At 28.9% G+C, this 14,066-nt stretch overlaps 1 long non-coding RNA gene across 1 annotated transcript in view; it reads right to left on the reverse strand.

Annotated features, from left to right (window-relative positions):
- Positions 1-2,320: 2,320 nt before the first annotated feature.
- The window catches only part of LOC142326291 (uncharacterized), an 84,824-nt gene continuing 73,078 nt past the window's right edge, over positions 2,321-14,066 (reverse strand). The window contains exons 2-6 of the long non-coding RNA XR_012756755.1: positions 9,290-9,427; positions 8,992-9,106; positions 5,961-6,030; positions 5,284-5,407; positions 2,321-2,720 (exon numbers count right to left, since the gene is read on the reverse strand). This is a non-coding gene — a long non-coding RNA (uncharacterized LOC142326291). The remainder of the gene's footprint in view (positions 2,721-5,283; positions 5,408-5,960; positions 6,031-8,991; positions 9,107-9,289; positions 9,428-14,066) is intronic.

A 14,066-nucleotide genomic window follows, 5' to 3' on the forward strand; every position in this document is an offset into this window, starting at 1 on the left:
CGGCTCTGTATAATATTTCTGATATTATTGCTATGCCAGTGTTCAGATTTGCATTTGGTGGCTAGTATATTCCAAGTACTAAGAACATTTCTTTTTTAAGTTTTATTTCAAACAGGGCCACTTTACATATGAACTTGAGTTGGCTTTTGCTGGTTTCTTTAAGTTTAATGTTATTTTGAAGGTTATTTTTAGCAAAACTTGCAACTCCACCTTTGTTATGGTGTTGCCTACAAACCTGCCAGTAAGTCTGAAGCCATCTTGTATTTATATATTAATAAAATTTTCTTTCAAGAGTCTGTGTTCTGTAATTATGAGCAAGTCTGGTTCTGCAGCTTTTTGTTGCAGTTTACAAAGCTTGTTTTGTAGCATTTCAATATTTTGATGAGTCATAAATGGCTCAGTACTAGCTTTTTATCTGTTAGGTTTGAACTAATTTTCTGTAGGCTGGGGAGAGACAATCTTTGGTGTAGAGGTCCATCTAAAGATTTATATTTTAGCATAAAACTCATGTCTCATTTTTTCTGAAGTAAATTTGCATTAATTGATGGACTTCTGTCTGAATTTTTTTAATGGAGTTGTAGCTTGTTGTATATTCTTCTGTTTTTCCTAACCAGATGATGAAAATCTGAGTGGTGAGACAGTCACTGAAGCCTTCGAGGTTTTAAATGAAGCTATTGCTGGGTTGTTATCCACTTGAATGATACAGAGGGGCTTGTTGTGGCTTTGCATTTGTTGTGAAGCTTGAACTGTCAGCCTTGATTTACTTTTTGCAACCTGTAGAGTGAAAGGAAGTGGTTTATTACTTCCTTGTAAGGAAGTATGTCCTGAAAAATTTCAGATTTAAATGGAAATATCCATTTTGGCTATTTCAGTATGACGTCTGTTCGTATGTATGTCATATAGCTAAATAAAATATTCAGATCTTACAAGGGTACGGCACATCGATTCAAATGTGACATCTCCTTTTTTTTAAATTTAAATATATTGATTTATTAATAACTATTAACCTACAATAAAAAATTCAATAATAGCAATGGAGGTCTAAGTTTTCCTTCAGGTGCAAAATCTCCATTAGAAGAGTTAGTGAGTATAGTTTAGTCATGTCGATAGTAGTTGAGGTTTGTGTTGCGATATATTTTTGTGTGATTCAATTTTATCTAGCTTTATTTCTATTCTTACAAGGGAAAATAATGTAGGGAAGCGAAGTGAAATGTAACTTAATTAAAACTCATTTAAAATGGAGAAAAGTAGATCTGATGCTAAAATCCAGAAATAAATTTGTCATGTTGCTGTCTTTTTGACAGATAATTTGTAAATAAAACCTTTTGTTTGTAATTTATTAATTGTACTTCTCCATTAGTACAGCATAAATCAAAATTAGATTATAAAATAATAAAAAAGTTAGGAACATGAGAGCAAAATTCTTTCCCTACCATTTTTGAAATTAGCAGTGTTTTCCTAGGAATGGAAGATTATTATTGCGCTGAACCTTGGCCACATAACTTTTCTTACTACTAAACTGACTTAATTGATTATGTTATTTATTGAATTTTCAGCTGAACCACGGAATGCAAGGTATTGTATTTAGTAATGAAATTTATGCTACTTGCATTGCGATTCATTAAGTGCTCATCATACCTATATAGTTCTATATAGTATGATGTGTACTGTATAGGTATGATGAGCACTTAATGAATCGACATCATATAATGTGAATATTTTGTATCTCTTTCTAGATACAGTAAAAGCAACCAAAATATCAGGATTTTTTAGGTTCCAGGGTAGATAGATCTGATGTAGCCTTCATGCTCTTCTTGATCCTCAAGCTCTCACCCACTTTTGAGAATACTATTATTTACATAACTTACATTTCTTTTTGAAGTGTGGCTAAGGCTGTTCTGCATTAAGAGTATTTGTTAGTTATTAACAAATGGCTGTGTCATGATAAATTTACTGTGTTGTTTTTTAGGTTGTCTGTGTGAGAATCATTGAAAGGAAGTTAACTTTTTTCAAAAGAAATCATCACAGGAGAAGGTTAGTTTCACTTGCAATCTAAAACATATATCTTATTTAAATATATGAATCAGAATCATAAATGATTATTTGCTATAATCTTTGTCGATGATACAACTGTCATTATCCAGGGTAAATTATTAAAATAAATTTAATTCTATTTTAGAAGTTCAAAAACTGATTCACTTTATGTAACTTTTCCATTTAACATGAAATCTAGATAAAACTGTACTGTTTCTGGGGGAAACAAAACGTCACCAATAAAATATAGTAAAACCTCTTAAATAGAATACATGATATTTTGTTACAACCAAAGCTGTGTCAAAGATATAAGGAGAGATTTTATTTTATTAAATAACACATTTACAATATGGTTGATTAAACACATCATTCATAGTTCATATATATGTTACACACAAATATATTTTTTTGTATCAGTCCATTTCTAATATAATTAGTCAGTATACTCATTTCAGATTCATTAAATAACCAGAGCTTCCTTCCAACAACTGGAAAACTTACACAACTTAAATTAAAGAACAGCTTCTTCAGTACTGGAGTAACACATTTGTGGTTATTATCCAGAACTTTGATTATATAAGGTGGAAAATTACCAGTCAGATGCAGCTACTAAGACTTGATGGCCCTTAATACTTTCTCTTAGAACAGTATATGTAGGATTATTCATTTTAAATGCAGATGAAAATCTGAAAAAATTACAAATATTACAGAAATACAGATATTTGGGTAGTATGGTGACAATGATTGGAAGAGTGCAAAGGATGGATAACAAAGGCTAAGGAGCTGTTAGCGAAATACTTTGTATTCAATTGGAATCAGTCCCTCTCCCCTCATTACACATTTCATATTTAGAGAATTGGAGGTGGAGAAGGATGAAGGATAAAGTGAGGAATGAGGTGAAATGAACAGGATTAAAGAAGAAAGAGCACTTGTACGTACACAAAAGAAAAGAAACTGATTAGAACATGTGGTTAGAGGAATTGGAATCTTGACAACTATTGGAATGGTCAGTAGAAGAAGAAAAAATGAAGAAAAAGGATTAAATTAATAGATGAGGTAAAGATTGGAAAGTACAAGGTGACAAAGGCATTTATCGCACAGGACATTATTTAAAGTGTAGTCACAATGCCTACCAGTCAGAGAGGAGGGCTACAAGGTTCTGTACTTGGACCAATCCTCTTTCTCCTTCTCATAACTGACCATCCACACTGCCTGTAAAATCAGTGCCAAGTGATCATGTATGCTGAAGACACAGGAGTACTAACACTAGGTAACAAGAAAAGAGCCCAAGTAAATACTGACATGCACAGCCTACAACGCAGTCAAACATTCTGCAGTGAAATAGTATGCAAGTTTATTATAATCTACGAAGAAAGGCTGAGGAAGGACTACCAAAGCTCAAGATGGAATACTCAACCAAATAGATATTTGGTTGAGGCTATGCCCAGATGAGCATAGCCCTTGACAGGAGACTAACATGATGGAAGGCTCACATAGATAAGCTCTGTAAAAATATCAGTACTTGACTGTACATTATTCACAGAATCAAGAAAGTAGGCAGTACTAATACTGTTAGAACTGTCTATTTTTCTTTGAGTTATACCTTAAATATGCAATTGGTATTTGGGAAGGAGCAGCTAGTAGCCATGTGAAGAGGGTCAACAAAATAAATCAATCAGGTGCCTGGCAGTCCTTGACTGCCAGAAGAGTTACAGGACAGCTTTCAAGGAACTTATAAGATTCACAGTAATGGGATACACAGAGATGCCCATCACTACAGCACATCCAACTCACTTATGCTACCATCACACTGACTGAGTCTAAGCTCCAAGAAGCCGATGTTCAAGGGAATCCCATACTTCAACAACCTAACTACTTACATACTTCAACCAGATGACTAAGAAGCCACTCAAGACATTCAAGAAGAAACTACAATAATGGCTAGAGCAGAAACCCTTCTGTTCAGAGAGTGAATTACTAAACTGGAAAAGCGGCTTTTTAATCCTATATATGTATCTATAATTGCATCATTTTAATTGTATAATTTATTCCTTTCACACTATTTCTATACTCTATGTTTATGAAAATAAGGAATTTTGAATCTTAATATTATTAATAGCCTTATTTATCAATCTAAGTACATCTAAGTTATCCATACACAAAAAAGTAAAGAATAAGCTTATTTTTCTGACTCAGTAGGTTTTCCTTAGATTGCTTAAAATTGTTATTAATAAAGCTGAAATTAGGCAAAGAAAATGAAGTATAATTCATATAAACTATCGCAAAAAGAATTTACAACTTAACTGATGTGCTGACCAATAGATTTTCCGAAGAATTTTTTTTTATAATCCATTAAAGTTTATATTTTGGAAAAACTGTAATTTAAATAAAAATAAATTCCGTAAAGAGACAGAGACATTAAAAGTTTACCCTCTTATCAAGTAAACCTTAGCAAACCAAATTTGAAAGAAAAAAGATTTTAATTTGCTCTTTTACCTTTAAATATCTTTATTTCAGCTACCAGAAGTGTACTGATTGTTTATAATGTCATCTCCTGACAATGTATGTTTTAATCACATTTCTGATTCTTTCTTCTTCAGTTTGGTTATGTTTCCATCTTCTGTTAGAAACAAATACTTTCTTCTTTTTCCTGTTTAGCCTCCTGGAATTACCGTTCAGGTATTAATTCAGAGGATGAATGAGGATGATATGTATGAGTGTAAATGAAGTGTAGTCTTGTACAGTCTCAGGGTGACCATTGTGGTTAATTGAAACCCAACCACCAAAGAACACCTTTCAATTATTTTATAAATGAAAAATCATTGATTGTAACTACTCTTCCTTAATACAGACCAGAACACTGTGATGAAACTACTAATATCTAATATGAGAAATAGGTGCTTTAATGCCTTTATTAATTTTTAATTAAAAATTAATTGTAAATTTTACCAAATCTTACACGTTTTAAAATGACCTTTCAATTATTTTATAAGTTAATACTTTTACAAATTGTAAATTTTACCAAATCTTACACTTTTTCAAATGACCTTTCAGTTTTTAAGCCTTTAATTATTTATTTAAAAAAATTGCGAATTTTAATAAAAATACAAATTAAATTCTGACAAATTGCTTTTATTTTTGTTATGACCTAGATCATTATTATTTATTTATTACATCAAAGAAAATATCACTACCAATTATTTTGTTAAAAGAAAGACTCTTCATTCTAAGTAGTTACAGTTTACTTACAATATTTATGAATTTCTGAAACAAATATTTGCTTATTTCAATTTTGTTTTTATATTCTTGTTTATTCATTTGTAATCCTTGCCCTGGGGTTCATGAATTTTGTATTCTTCCAATTTATTTTTACCTACAAAGAAAAACTTTAAAAAATATTTAATTATCTACGTACAGCAGTTACAACTATTTAATATACAGTGTTAAAATGTATTTCTGATTTACGGTGCACTGAGATTTAATTTTTCTTGTTCATGACAATTTATTTTGATACCAATGAAATGAATTTGATTATTTGATAATTTATTGGCTAAAAGACCAAACATATAATAATGTGCAACAGAAATACAATTATCAAAAATGGAAATATGATTCTCATGAATATATTTTATTTTCTCAATATATTTTAAAGATATTTTGTCATAAATTTTTTCAAATACTTAGAAAACATAGCTAATAAAAAAATTCTACGATTGGACATTTTTATACAGATGGAAATAACAGGCTTAACAGTTTTAAAATACTCCAAATTAAAAAATTTAGGTAGAAAATTTGTTGTTAAATTTATAAGAAGAATGTTAATAGCATTTGACTTCTTTTAAAATATATAGCATTATTCTTTTTAAAAAAATATTTTGAAAATATTTAAAAAAAAATTGTTAAATATTTCATAAAAGCTTTCTTACTTTTTCCAATTCTTACTTTTCTTCAATTCTTCAATAAGACTAAAATGTCCACTTGATTTTTATTGATTGCCTGAAAAAAACAAGTAAAATTATCACTTCATAATATGTTTTCACTAATATATGATATGCTATTGCAGTTTGATAGTTTTTTATGAAGCAACTATTTGAGAGATATTTATTAATATTTAGTCTACTAACTCAAAACGGAATTTATTAATAATTTTAAAGAATTTATAACAATTTTTAGAAAGTTTCAAAAAGCTGAAAAAACGATTCTGAATTTCACCACCGATCTTTAATTTTGATTCCAAATGAATAATTTCATTATTATAGCATCCAATAATTTTAAGATTTACAAATATTTTATACTTGTAGAACAAAGGAAAATTAGGTCAAGATTTTATATCACAGCAATTAGAAATAATTTAAAGGCTTAGGATATATATATTGGTTTCATTAGTTAAACAGAATTTATAAACAAAAAGTATAGACTAACAATGTTTAAACTGTAGTGAATAAACAGTAAAGTAACTGAACATCGGATGTTGTAAGATTTGATTTTTTTTTTTAATAAACCTTTATTTTCATTTTCCTTATGATGATTCTAGGTAGGTTTGTTTTTTTTGTTTTTTCCAGGAGAAAAACACTTCAGCCAAACAATCACACATTTTTTTGTTTTTTCCAGGAGAAAAACACTTCAGCCAAACAATCACACATTTTTTTGTTTTTTCCAGGAGAAAAACACTTCAGCCAAACAATCACACATCACCCAAACACAATGTATGTGTTTTAAAAACTAATGTTAAAAATTAATTAAAAAGAAAAACATGTTCAAAAACAATTATAATACATCGTAAAATAAAAATGCCTGTAGCGTATGCTAAGATAAAAAAATATTACAAAGGTATATCAGATTAAGATAGAATTTCTGTCTGCTTTACGGCAAGTGGCATAAGTAGCTGAAACACAGTAATTCAGATATTTCAATACAAATGGATGGTCCTAAGGTGTCGTAAAACATTAAGATAATTTTGTTCTATTATCCCCAAGAATATTTTGCACGTTAGTCCCTAGTTTAAATTTGTGATGTAATGCCCCATAACAGATACAACCCACAAGGATTGCATCACACAAGGATGTGATGCAGTTGGCAGTCACAGCAAGCACAAACTGGTGGATCCGTTTGAGTCATCAGATAATCATGAGTGAAGCCAAGTGTACTGTATTCGCAAACAGCAGATAATAACCTCTTCCCAATGGTTAAATTCTGCATGAAGAGCATGATGGTGAAACAGTGCTGTTAATTCTATTTAGTTTATTGTTCATGGTACCAACCCACTCACTTTACCACTCATCATGAACTAATTTCTTCAGGAATTAGAAGCAATGCAACTGGTAAAAGGAGGCTGAAAAATTTCTGTATGGCTGGGGATCTAGCAGAAGCTCACTGTTGTATTATGTTAGGGACAAAGCATTCAACTGTACTTCATCTCATCTTAAATTATGTTTTATGTTTTTCCATGAAATGAATACTTAAATTTATTTAGAATTTTTCCATTATCATGTAGGCAAGAAACCACAATATTCTAACTAAATTGGTCATACTTCAGGACAGCTCTGTAATTTTTACCTCATTAATTTTCAAAATAAACATTTAGAGTTACACAAACACGTTTACGTAAAACTGAAAACAGAAGCAATCAGAGATATAAACATGTATTGTTAGAGTTTTAAATAATTCATCCTCACTGTCGTAAATTAAACCTCTAAAATAATGAGATACAGTCAGAAAAACCTAAATATAAAACAGCTACTATTGTACATAAAAATTAAAAATTAACTTTAAATGCAAAGAAATATAATTTAATTGAAAAAACTTCTGAAAAAATTAATTCCCTTAGCAGAATTATACAATGAATTTTCTAAATACTTTCCAAAATTACAACAAAAAAATCAGCATTAATAAATTATATCCAAAAAGTAAATAGAAAGTATAAATGATACTATGTTAATGATAATTTATTTCAAAATCTTTATCAAGGTAAGTTTTTCTCAAATAAATTTCTTGTAAATAAGTTGTAAATGTGTTATTCAGACTAAGCTTACCCATTCCTACAATGGGGGGTGAATTGAACCCCAACCACCAAAGTCCACTGATACCCACTACCTAGTATTTAAATCCATATTACCTACACCAAGTAAACCTTTACTAGAATTTGAATCTCAAGACCTTCAACTTTAAAAAGTCAGCTGTTAAACATTTGATTTGTGATTTCACCACTAGACCAACCAGATGCATTTTGGTGTTTTAAAATGAACTCATTGCTTCAACTAACATGAGAAAATCTATTAAAATAACTTCCTTTAACCCAGTGGGTTTTGGTTTTTAATAAAATGAAATGACTGCTTCAACTAATTAAGAGGGAAAATATATTAAAATAACTCCCTTCGAGAATGTTTGGATGAATGGAACAATTTTTACAGGCATATAAGAAATATTTCCTGCCTTATTTTTATTCTTAATTGTTTTATTTTTATACTTAGAGCATTTGTTAATATTTTCAGTCTCATTACTTTGGTGTTTTGAAGAGAATCTATTTCTTAGCCACCACTAACAGTAATAGTCAAATATTACTTATACTTGTGTCATGATTTTAAATTTATATGTTTATCAAACTTCTAAATTATCTGAATTTCTGGTAAACCAAAAACTTTTTCTTTAAATTGTTCGTAAACAACTTTGCATCCTTATTTCTAAAATAATTGTAAGTTACAGCTAGAAAAACTAAACATTAAATTGCCACTAATACACAAAGATTATAAAACAACTTTTATAAACATATAAAAATCTATTAAGTTGTAAGCAAGACCCTCCTTAAAAGTCAGCATTTTACTTTATCATTACATGTGCACATTAGCACTAACACCACTGAGAGTTAGTGATTCTGAACAATCCTACATTTTTACACTATTTTTATATTTAAATATAACAATACTATGAATTAAATAGAACATGTGCAGTTTCAAATACCTTAATCCTTTTAATAAATACGTTCATGTTCCACCACTTATTTTGAAATTTTTCCATAAGAATATTATTCTTAATTTATCATCCAAAACTTGTAAATTTTACAGAAATTTCTTAGCTGTAGAATATACAAAAAAAATCAGACAGTGATTATTAAATATAAAAATTCAAAATGTACTGTTAAATATTTTTAAGTTAATCTAACAGAGAAAAAATTAAAATTGAATTTATAAAAATTATATATTTGTTTATTAATATTGATAATTTTTCCGACAGTATTATAGTATTTAAATATTATTACCTCACTGATGGTAGTTATGTCCTGGGCCTGTAGCACATTCTTTTTGCCAGGGCTATAACTCAGCAGGGAATGTATTGTCACTCCCTACTGCATTTTGGTAGTCGTGGTGATGGGAGTGGTGATGGAGGTGGTGGGAATCTACAACAAATAAAATTTACTTGAATATAGAATATTTGATTTAAAATCAAATAATCTTAAAATGAAATATAAGACAGAAGAAATCTAAACTAAAATTAGCTCATGTGCACCCACAGAATATTAAAAACGCTAAGAAAAATCTAAATGAAAAGTACATATTTTTAATCTATTAATTTTTATTAACTTAAGTAGAATAATCCTTTGGATGCTTTCTTTTATTCTTAACTGCTAGGCAAAATTTTGTTTACTAGGTTGCAAATGAGGTAGATAATTTATCTGTATTATTCTGGAAGTATTTGCAATCTTGTGTAGCTTTGATTAATTAATAACAGTACTATAAATGTTCAAAATTCCACCACTAACATCGATGCATGTTTCAACTCATTTCCTTACATTTTCTGTCACTAACCTAAAAATGTCTTCCCGTTCCTTGATGAGACCAGTAGCATTGAAAATGTGAGATCAGTTTTTCACATGTGCCTACTTTTTCCTTGTGTACCTTGCATTTCATCCATCCTCATAAACAGTAACCTAAGGAAATAATAATTACCAGCTAGTAATTAGTAATGATTAATAAAAATCGGGTTTCTACAACCAATCCAGTTACCAGTACATTTTTCATCTAAGAATTGTTTATTTTATTCATGAATAAATCAAGTTGTTAGTACATTTCAATAGCCAATGAAAATTTTTAAGTAATGCATTTCTCTAAGAATTTCCTTGTTTAAATATTGCACATAATTTCTCCCCATGACATGTTTTAATATGAAAGGGCCTATATTTATTGGGATTTATGGGATTAATTTTATTCAATTTTTCAGGTCAAAAAACATAAGAAACCAGCAAGTTTATCCCTTATATTATGCTTAAAAAATTTCAGTATGATCTCATTTCAACGGAGGAACTGAAATCCAGGCAAAATGTTTCATTAGCCACAACTCATAACAAAGTGTTTTCGGACATATGTTTGTATGAACTCCAAATAAGGAAAAATCCTTACTTCAAGCTTTAGAATTAGTTACCAAGTTATCTCCCTTTTCTCGTGAATCATTCTGTATTATGTGTAATCAGCTTGGCACTACTTGGCATGATTTTAAAGATTTGCTGAAACAAGTTTATAAAGATGTGATTGAGTAAAACTCAATAGGTAATTAATCAAATACGTTTTCAAACATGGAAATTTATAAATGGTAGTTGTTTGCAACAGAAGAAAAAATGTTATTAAAGCTTTAAAAAAAGTTAAAATGGAAGGTGCTGCTAATTGAATACCTTCAAATAATAAAGAATATATATCTGTAGCAAAATAATACCAAACAATTATTTAGCTGATGACAACTTTCTACTTAAATATATTAACATTTATTTTTTGATCTTGAAGTGAAACAGATAATCAACTTAATATAATCTGATAGATGCGATGGGTGTTTTTTATCTACTAGTTAAAAAAGTTCATAATTTCAAAGTAAAAGTTTAAAAACTTAATCATATGTTTAATATTTAATTAAAATTTAATTAGTAATCATATAAGTTTGACATTTTCCATGAACAATTTAAAAAATAATAATATAAATTATTGTAATTATTAATTAATTCAATAAGTAATGCTTTGTTAAAAAAAAGTGATGAGAACTACATGCATCTCTCATATCAGTGTTTTCAGTGTCATTTTAAAAGCACTAGAAACTGGAGTTTTTTTCCCATAAATATATTTTCTGAAAATCAGCTTGATTTTGTCTAGTGGAAAATATATAGTAATAACATATATAAGCAATTAGTTTTGTAAACTATATGAATAAGATTAATTATTATAAAAATATTTATAAATTACTGAATTTATCGACTTAAGAAAGATGTTTGCGACCTCCATACAATTTCAGTTGATAAATTACATACATACTAATCAGTATTAATAGTTACTACTAACTGGTATTAGAGTGTAAGCTCTGATTTTACACTATTGAACTGAGTATATTGAAATTAAAGTAAAATTAAAATTAAATTTGAAAAGTAAAATTTACAATCCTGAAAAGTCTTGTTTAGGGATCTCTTCTTTTCACTGCATATGTAAATAATTAAATGAATAATGAACTGAATACAAATGACTGTACCGCATCATACATACAGTATTGTTTTTTGGGTATTGTTAGTAATTTATATAAAAATGCCTCAGTTGTATAGATCATCCAAACAATTTTTGCCATTAATGTAGTAAATAAACTTTTAAATCTCAAACAAAAAATGTTACTCTTTTGGTTAAAAAAATCATATAAGCTATTTTAGACGTAAAATGGGAGATGAGGTCAAGTCATGGGCCTCTCACATTTATTGTTACAAGTAAACTCAAGACATTTGTTCCTGATTTTTGTCTTCCTTCAGCCATAAAGCTGGAACAGTAACCTGTTCCAGTTCTGTCACAAATATGGAATTTAGAAGAAAATGATGAAGAAGACTTAGTTTTAGAAAGTAATGAAGAAGAGGATCCAGATTTTCAAGGTTAGAGCACTGAACCTCAAAACTAAATTACTTAAGCAGACCTTAATGATCTGGTTTGTGAGCTTAGTTTGTCCAAAATTCAGTGTTATTGACTTAAGGTTAAAAGACTGAAACCTCTTCAAAATTGGCACAAAACTACATTTATAAACAAGTTTTATGAGGTTTACAAACAAGATAGATTATTTATTCATATCATTCTGGAAGTCTCAAGTTATCTTGTGCAGCTTTAATTAATATAAGATAGTATCTGCTGTATCCTTGACAATGTAGTGAGTACATCTGTGCTTGTTACAAGTTATGATCACAAACACAGGTTGTGCAGCTGATCAGAATCCAGTTACAGAATGGTTGAGGAATGACAGTATTAGGAGTTATTTTTAAAATACAATTAGTCAATTTTGGCCTACTCACAACATTCTGTTCCACATTAAAACTTCAAAGAGAAAATTTGTTACTTCAAAGAGAAAATTTGTTACTGATGACACTTGGTGAAAGAACACCTTCTATGTAGGACATCAAAGAAATTACAGTATGTATTGCTCCACTATAATTGCATATTTATAAAATTATACTTCAACATTACAAAAAGGATCAATGATTTATCAAAAATAGACAGGCTTACATGTAGGTGAACGATATATAGGCTTATGAACACAGCTTAAAATAGGGAATAAAGGAGAAGGTTTGTAATAGAGGATGAAGAGAACATCAAAGGGACCTACCACCAAGCAAAAATCCAGTTTATAATTAATATATTTGTATTGTACAAAATAAAGTTATAAATATACAAATTCCTAATAATAATTTTTTTGTTTTTTGTTGTTTAGTTTTACCTTTCTGTATTACTTTTAATCTTTTCTATCTGTATAGTTACAATCATGTTGATTCAATCTTTTGCCTTTGCAGGCTGTCTCTATACAACTCAGAATTATATTTCAATTTGCTTGAATTATGTACTAAAGTCACTTTTTTATTGTGTCAATGCTATTATTCTTTCTGAAAATTTGTGTTTTGTAAGTTTATGCAGCATTATTTTATTGATAGCGGCATTTTAATAGTAATGACCCTTCCAGTTGTTTTATCCAATAAAAAAATACTAAATATTTTAATGTTTTTATACATTAAATCATGTGGGTTACAAAAATCATTCATTAGACATAACATTGCAGTGATTCTCATACCTCTAGGCTGATGCTGGAGTTGGTGATCCATTTCCAGAATGAAGGTAATCTTATTACCATAGAAATGAGGGTTAAACAAATTGACAAATGGTGAAGTGGTTACAGTTAAACTTACCATCTTTTTCTAGATTAGTAGATATTACATCCAATTCCCAATATGTGGGTAATGATTTGATTTTTCTCTTACGTTTTCATTCATCTCATTCTCCTTGATAAAATAATTATGTAGAACATACAAGCTTGTGTGTGTGTGTGTGTGTGTGTGTGTGTGTGTGTGTGTGTGTGTGTGTGTGTGTGTGTGTGTGTGTGTGTGTGTGTGTGTGTGTGTTCATAGAAGTAAAATAATGAAAATGAAATTTGGTTTAATTTGATTATAAACTATCTTCATGTCCATTGTTGTTTTTTCTTAGTTCTAAATGTACATACATAAATCACTCTGATCCCACCTCCAACACAGTTTTAATTGGAAATGAAATATTATTGGTAAAAAGGTTACCAGTACTTGAAACCACTGTACTAATTTCATAATGTAGTTTTACAGTTGTTCATTTAATTTCTTATGGATAGATTTTTATTATTTGTTGGAGAAGGATTTATCATTACACTAAAATTATTACTAAAAAATTAAGAGTATGAAATATTCATTAAATTTAAAACACAAATATTAAAATTGTTTTTTAATTAAAAAATTCACATACCGCAAGCACAAAATTACTACAGTAACAGTAATGACTGATAATATTATTAGTTGTCCTTTCATTTTAACTAATATTTAATATGCTGTAGTTATCTTATTTTCTATTCCTTTTTTCTATTTAATCTTGTTAGTTTAAAGTATTAAAGACAACTAATAGACTGTGGAGATATTATCACTATGGAAATCTGTTAATTCTAGTTTTGTTTGTAATCATGGTTACACACTTACATTTTTTATTTTCAATGTGCTAATATTTTTAAAGAATTAT

Source organism: Lycorma delicatula, chromosome 1 (genome assembly GCF_047948215.1).
Source record: "Lycorma delicatula isolate Av1 chromosome 1, ASM4794821v1, whole genome shotgun sequence".
NCBI classification, from domain to species: domain Eukaryota; kingdom Metazoa; phylum Arthropoda; class Insecta; order Hemiptera; family Fulgoridae; genus Lycorma; species Lycorma delicatula.